Source organism: Miniopterus natalensis, chromosome X (assembly GCF_054644295.1).
Source record: "Miniopterus natalensis isolate mMinNat1 chromosome X, mMinNat1.hap1, whole genome shotgun sequence".
NCBI classification, from domain to species: Eukaryota; Metazoa; Chordata; class Mammalia; order Chiroptera; family Miniopteridae; genus Miniopterus; species Miniopterus natalensis.
The window spans coordinates 92,037,021-92,045,125 of record NC_142103.1 but is presented as its reverse complement, the minus strand read 5'-3'; positions in this window follow the sequence as shown (position 1 = coordinate 92,045,125).

Below are 8,105 nucleotides of genomic sequence, written 5' to 3'. Positions count from 1 at the left end.
TGATCTCAAATATATACTCATTTGGTTTTTCCCTTACTTTTCTTTTCCTTTGATCCATGGGAGACAATCATGAGTTTAAACATTGCTGAAAAATTTTAAAAAGGAAGTCTTACATGCCAAATAACAGCTTGTTTCTGATTTGTATTTTTGTAATTCTGTTGGATCATTGGGGGAAAATTCAGTTGCTTTTCAGTATTAATTATCTTGATATTTATTGGGGAGGAAACTATCTTAAAATAGTGAGGCCAAATGATTCTTTAATGCAGTGGAAGAATGTCGGAGTTTTTTTCTTTAAAAGAAGAAAGGTTCCCTTTGATGAGCTGACGGTTACATTATGTTCTTCTTTGTAGTCTCTTGTGACTACTAATTTACATCAAAGCTTTGCTGACAATTCAGCATTTTCAGTCTGTTCTTTGGACTGAGTGGAAATGTCAGGTAGTTTAGATTAGTTACTACAGAGCATGGGAGATGACTTTTATTTAGACTGAAAAGAGTTGCAAATTAGTATTATCCCAGAACCTCTCTAGAATGTCACTTTCATTTGCAATCCACAAGCCTAAATCATATGACACATTTGAAACCTTTAAAGGAAGAGCCTACAATTTATCTGAGACATAGGTATCTCCAACTGAAGGGCTAATTACACTGGTACCTCAGTTTTTGAACATCTCCATGGACGAGCATTTCGGGTTACAAAAGTCGTAAACCCAGAAGGCAATGCTCCGGTTTTCGAACCCGCCTCGGAAGTGGAACATGCCCCGTGGCTCCCGCTGAGGGCAAGATCCTGAGGCCCAGCTGTGGGCTGTGGATCCCTCGGTTTCCGAATGTTTCAGAGCTCGAACGGGCTTCTGGAATGGATCACATTAGAAAACTGAGGTCCCACTGTGCTTTGAACTTGCAGAGTGATTACTGCCCTTAGTAGGATTTATATATTCTTTAAAAAAATTAATAGTAAGGTGTTTTGAAAACTCTTGATTTATCTTTTCAATTGGTTAGGACATTTAAATACTCCTTTAAGAAGATTAGCCCTCTGGATGGTGGAATATCCAGTCTGATGTAATAAAGGATACGTTTATGTAACAATAATGCTCCATTTTAAATTTCACTAACATACCAAATATACTTAAATAAAAAAAATTTTAAACACAGTGGGAGCAGCTAATTTAATTTAAGAGAATATAGCTGTTTCAAAACTGTAAAAAACAGTTTCACTAACACTATGGTACTATAAAGGGTAACAATGCTGCCATGAGAAGGCCTTGATACATTTAATATATAAAAATGAGCTTTATATACATTTAACACACAAAAACTCATTTTTATAATAGCTCAGTTTAGTATATTGAGATAAAAACTTCGAATTTTTAAGTATAATTTTAGGTAAATGCATATATCTCTTAAAATTATGCTTAGATGTTTTTTTGTATAATGCTTTTTTTATATGATGAAAAACTAGGTTTTAATTCATTCTTAGCCAAAATATGAACTTGTGGGGGTCCCATCAATGATACTTTATTATATTTTAAGTATTTGTAGTAAATTACTTAGCAGGCACAATTAATGGAAAAAATAGAAAATATAAATTACTCCCTATTGCCTGGCTGGTGTGGCTCAGGGGATTGGGCATCGTCCTGTGCACCAAAAAGTTGCTGGTTCAATTCCCAGTCAGGGCACATGCTTGGGTTGTGGGCTCGATCCCCCGTAGGGGTTATGCAGGAGGAAGCTGATCTATGTCACTCTCGCATGGGTGTTTTTCTCTCTCTCTCTCGCCCTCTCCCTTCCTGTCTCCAAAGGAAAAAAAAAATCAATTAAAAAAATCTTCAAAAAAAAAAATTATCCCTTATCACTACCCAGAAATAACTTCTGTTAACATTTTGGCATATGTGCCTCTAGTACTTTAATGCTAATATAGATATACATTCACAAAATTGGTGTCATATTTCAAATATTCACTAAGAAACTTCATGCATGTGCACACAGAAACATATAGTTTATTATAAAGTTATTTTCTTACTGGAATTAGTTTGCTAGGGCTTTCAATGCAAAGAACCACAGACTGGGTGGCTTAAACAACAGAAATTTATTTTCCCACAATTCTGGAGGCTAGAAGTCTAGATCAAGGTGTAGACAGGGTTAGTTTCTTTTGAGGTCTTTCTCCTTGGCTTGTAGATAGATGGTCATCTTCTCCCTGTGTCTTCACATGGTCTTCCCTCTGCATATGTCTGTGTCCAAATTTGCTCTTCTTATAAACACATCAGTCTTATTGGATTAGGGTTCACCTTAATGGCCTCATTTTGACTCAATGACCTCAATGAAGGCCCTATCTCCAAATATAGTCACATTTTGAGGCACTGGAGGTTAAGACTTTAACATATTAATTTTAGGAGGGCACAATTGGGCACATAACACTACTTAAAATATCATTAACATTCACTTACATCATTAAATATCCTAGTGTCATACAATTTAAATGTATGGAAAACTATAATACATCATTCCCCAGTTTCATATGTGCATTATATTCAATTTTTATAATTATAAACAGATATCTCTGTATTAAATCTTTGCCCACATCTCCAATGATTTTCTTAGATAATCCTATAAAAGTAAAATGATCAGTGGAATGGCAGATATTGCTTTCGCTCCTGACATGTGTTTCCACATTGCTCTCCAGAAGCAGCATCAATGCATGCATCAGAAAGCAGTACACAAGAGGGTCTCTTCACCTCAACTCTGGTATCACCAAAGGCATCATTTTCTTTTTAATCCTCACCTTAGGATATTTTTTCCATTGCTTTTCAGAGAGAGTTGAAGGGAGGGAGAGAGGGGGAGAGAGAGAGAAACATCGATGTGAGAGAGACAAGCCATTTGGTTGCCTTCTGCACATGCCCTGGCAAGGGCTGGGGATCAAGCCTGAAACTGAGGTACGTGCCCTTGGCTGGAATCGAACCCAGGACCCTTCAGTCCAGGGACTGATGCTCTAACCACTGAGAAAAACTGGCTAGGGCAAGGTATCATCATTTTGATTTTATTCTTACCACTGTCATCAGGGAAGAAAGTATTCTTACTGTTTTTGCTTCCATTACTTCTATTAATGATGAAGACTCTTCGTAGGCTTATTGGCAATTTGCATTTATACTTGTATAAAATATTTTTATTAATGAGTTGCTATGTTCTTTTCCATGATTATTATTTTGTGTGGTTTAGTCCATCATTTTCAGTAATTGTTCTTTATATATGTCTACATATGGTTCATAACTAAGTTTATACCTTAGTTCGTAACTAAGTTACTGTGGAGACATTTTACCTCTTAATAGCCTATTTTAGGGCAGGGTTTCTCAACTCTGGCACTGTTGATATTGTGGATCAGATCATTCTTTGTGTGGGGTACTGTTTTGTGCAATGTAAGATGTTATTTTTAATTAATGTTTCCCTTTTATAAAACTAGTGCCAAATATCAGACTATTTCTTTTTTATCAAAAATATGAATGCCAATGAAACATGATAATTTGATATTTCTTGTTTTGTAATAACTGACCTTAATATATACACAAGTACAACCTCATTAACTATGTAATTAAGACAGCTTCTTCATATGTCAAACATTATATTATTGTATGTCTATCATTTAGAGAATCAAAAGTCTTTTTGTTAAGATATTCTCAACACAAAATATCTCCAATTAAGTGTAAAACAAGGTAGAACTTTTTGAATGAAGAAACTGAAGCACAGTAGTGTACAATGATATATGTAAACTCAGCAGAAGAAAGTTGATTTGAAACCAAATTGTCGATATATTTCCCAATGAGAGGCAAAGTTTTTGTATCCTCCCCTTGAATGTAGGCTGGACTTTGGTGTGATCAATAGAGCATGGTGGAATTAATACTAATTCTAGGCCTAGCCTTTAAGAGTATAGTACTTTGTACTTCCTCTCTCTTGGAGCCCAAATCTGCCTCATAGAACTTTAATCATCTTGAGACTTCCACACTATGAGGAAGTCCACGCTAGGCATCTTGAGAGGCTGTGGGGAATGCTGGGCCTGTCATTGCTTTCAGCCTCCAGCTGTCATTTCACCTGAATTCCCAGACATCATGGAGAAGAAACAAGTCATCACTGCTAGTCCTGTTCAAATACTGAATCCACAGAATCATGAGATAAAAAATAAGAAATTGGTGTTTTGGGCCACTAAGTTTCGGGGTAGCTTGTCATGTAGTATTAGCTAACTAGAAGAGATAGAAAAAAATGAAATTAGACTCCTTCACTACAGTATTTTCCATAGTAAGTTCAACATGAATATAAATCCCTAGCTGTAAAAAATAATAAAATATGAAAATAAAAGTAAGAATGTTAATGATTTCTTGGCTTGCAAGGAGGTGGGGCAATAGCTACTCTCATACATTGCTTGTGGGTGAGGAAATCGCTACACCTTTTAAACGGTAAAATGCACTATCTATTAAAAGGACCAATTCTGAAATCTATCTTATGGAAATAAAGTCACCAATATGTAAGAATCACTATTAAAAAGGTCTATCACAACAACATTGACAGTGGTTTTTAAAAAACAATCTGAATGGTGAAATCAATTATAGTACATCTATACTATGGAAAATTATGGAGCTAGAAGAAAGGTTACATTTATGCTTATTGATCTGGATGGATCTCAAAAAAATAATTTAAAATAACCCTCTGGAAAACAGTTTGGCAGTTTCTTATAAAACTAAACATAGAATTACTGTACAAATCCAGCAATTGTCATTTATATTAACACCAAAAAAATGAAATGCTTGGATATGAATGTATCAAAATACGTAGATGATTTATCTGAAGAAAACTACCAAACACTGATGGACAAATCAAAGATACAAATAGATGCAGAGATATAAAGACTCAATGTTGTTAAAATGTGAACTCTTCCCAACTCGATCTATGGATTCAATTCAATCTCAGTCGAAATCCCACCAAGTTATTTTATAGATATTGGCAAACTGATTATCAGGTTTATATAGAAAGGCCCAAAATAGCTAACATTATATGGAAGAAGACAGAAGACTGACACTGCCTGACCTCAAGACTTACTATAAAGCTACAATAATTATGACAGTATAGTATTGGCAAAAGAATACACAATAATGGACCAATGGAACAGAATACAGAGCCCAGAAATAGACCCCCACAAAAACCATCCACTGATTTTTAACAAAGGAGCAAAGGCAATTCAAGGGACAAAGGGTAGTCTTTCCAACAAATGGTACTGGGACAATTGGATATTCATATATAAAAAAAAGAATCTATACACAGACCTTACACCCTTCACAAAAATTAACTCACAGTGGATCATAAACCTAAATGTTAAATGCACTCTAAAAAAACTTCCATAAGGAAATATGGGAGAAAATTTGGCAATCTTGGGTTTGGCTATAACTCTTCAGATCTAACACCAAAAGTATGATCCATTAAAAAAATAAAATTGATAAGTTGGACTTTATTAAAGTTAAAAACATCTCTGTGAAAGATACTATTAAGGCAATGAAAAGACAAGCCGGAGTCTGGGAGGAAATACATGTAAAACTCATTTCTGACAGAGGATTTGTATCCAAAACATAACAAGAACATTTAAAACTTAAGAATAAGAAAACAGGTAGCCCAATTTTTAAAAAGTGGGCAAAAGATCTTAATTAAGCAAAGAATTTATATGCATAAATGCATAACCCATGGACACAGACAAGAGTGTGGTGAAGGCGTGGGGCAGGGGGGTGGGTGCGGGGTAGAAGGGGACAGTGGGGGGAAAAGGGGGCATCTGTAACAGTTTTGACAATTAAGATAAATTTTTAAAAAAGATCTTAACAGACACCTAACCAAAGAAGATATGAAGATGGCAAATAAGCATATGAAAAGACGCTCGACACCATTTGTCATTAGAGAATTGCAAATTAAAACAACAGATACTACCACATCTATTAAAATGGCTTAGATCTAAACAACTGACAACACCAAATGCTGGCAAGGATGCTGAGCTACAGGAAAGCTCATTCAGAGCTGATGGGAATGCAAAATGGTACAGCTGCTTTGGAAAAAACTTGGGATAATTTCTTACAAAGTGAAACATGGTCTTACACAACATGACCCAGCAGTCATGCTTCTAGGTTTTTATCCAACTGAGATGAAAACTTGTATCTATACAAAAACCTGCACATGAATGTTTACAGTGACTTTACTCATAATTGCCAAATACTGGAAGCAAATAAGATGTCCTTCAAGAGGTGAAGGGATAAACAAACTGTGGTACATCTGTACAATGGAATATTACTCAGTGATTAAAAAATAAATGAGCTGAAAAGTGAAGAAAGACTGGAGAAACATCATATGCTTATTACTAAGGGAAGAAGCCAACTGGAAAAAGCTACATATGGTATGATTCCAGCCATATGACACTGTGGAAAAGGCAAAACTATAGAGACAGTAAAAAAATCAGTGGTTGACAGGGGTTCAGGGAAATGGAAGAACAGATGAATAGTTCAAGCACAGAAAATTCTTAGGGTGGGAAAACTATTCCCTATGATGTTGTAATGGTGGATATAGGACATTATGCATTTGTCAGAACCCAAAGACCTGCACAAAACAAAGAAAGAATCTTAATGTAAACTATGGAGTTTAGTTTCTAATAATATATCAATACTGGTTCATAAATTGTAACAAATATACCACAGTAATGCAAGATGGAGATGATAGTTTGAGGGAAGTAAACTCTGTACCGTCTGCTCAATTTTTCTATACCACTAAAACGGTTCTAAAAATAAAGTGTTTTAACATGAAAAACATAAGAAGTCATTGAGCTGTAAATGCATGACTGGTGCATTTTGCTCTGTAAAGTTGTGCTTCAAGATAATGTCAAATCATTTAAGAAAACAAAAAATAAATAAACTGAAAAACAGCAAAACACAATCAAAATATTTTTATTGGAACTCCTTTAATAAGAGAAAAAAATTGACTGACCTCAATAGTGTAAAATGTTGGGAGCCTAAAATATAGAATTATCATTGGACAATGAAGCAAAGCCTGGAAATCCCCAGACACTGAATTAGAGAGTTTAGTGTGTGCATATTGTAGTATACCTTTTCATAATTATTTTATAAGGTTATTATTCAAGAAAGACATATACCAAATATTACCAGGTTATTCAGTGTCGTCGTATATAAAATCAGAAATGCCCACTTCAGCTAACCTTGTAAATTTATAGATGGTATACTTTTAGGATAACCTTCTCAACTTACATTTGTTGTTTCCTAAAACTTTGTTTATACAACACTCAATTGCAAGGGAAATTTGGAGTGTGTGTGTGTGTGTGTGTGTGTGTGTGTGTGTGTGTGTGTGTGATTTCCAAATGTCTGATGCCAAGGGCAAGACACATTAGTAGTGGGCTTCATGGTTGTTTGCATTGAAGCACAAAGTGTTAGCTAATCCACTGGGCTACACTATTCTTTAGATTTCCTTTTGAAGGAAGAGATTAAACAAAACTATGGCTTTAATTAAGAGAGACATAAAAGCAGAGTTCAGTGAGAATCTGTGTGGTATGCATATGCACAGAATTAAGTCCAAGTTTTAGCAGAAAATGCAAATAAAGGTGTTTTTAGGCATAGAAGTGGAACTAGGGAATTTATCCAAACACCAGCAGTTCTAGAAAGCGCTTTTCTAGCTCCCTCTGGTACTGGACTTTATAAAACTCATATAATCATGATGCTGAGGGGACAACCAGCTGGATCAGAGTACTTGTCTGTTTCTGCTTTTCATCTAGTCAGCCCAAATGAATGATTTTGTTCTGACAAGGCTTTCTCTCACAAGGGTCCTACAGACCTACAATATATAAATAGCAGCGCCTTTAAATAGCTCCACCAGCTTACATACACAGAAAAGAAGATATTATTAGAGTATATAGATTAAAATGTCAACATTTTGAAGTGCAATTAAGATTATTCCAGCATTTCTTTTGTAAAGCTGTGTTTTCAAGGATTCATAATTCAACATAATAATCATTCCCCATATAAAACTTTGCATACAAATTCACAGGATGCAAGGGTTTTATTTTGATCTTAAAATAAAGCAACTTT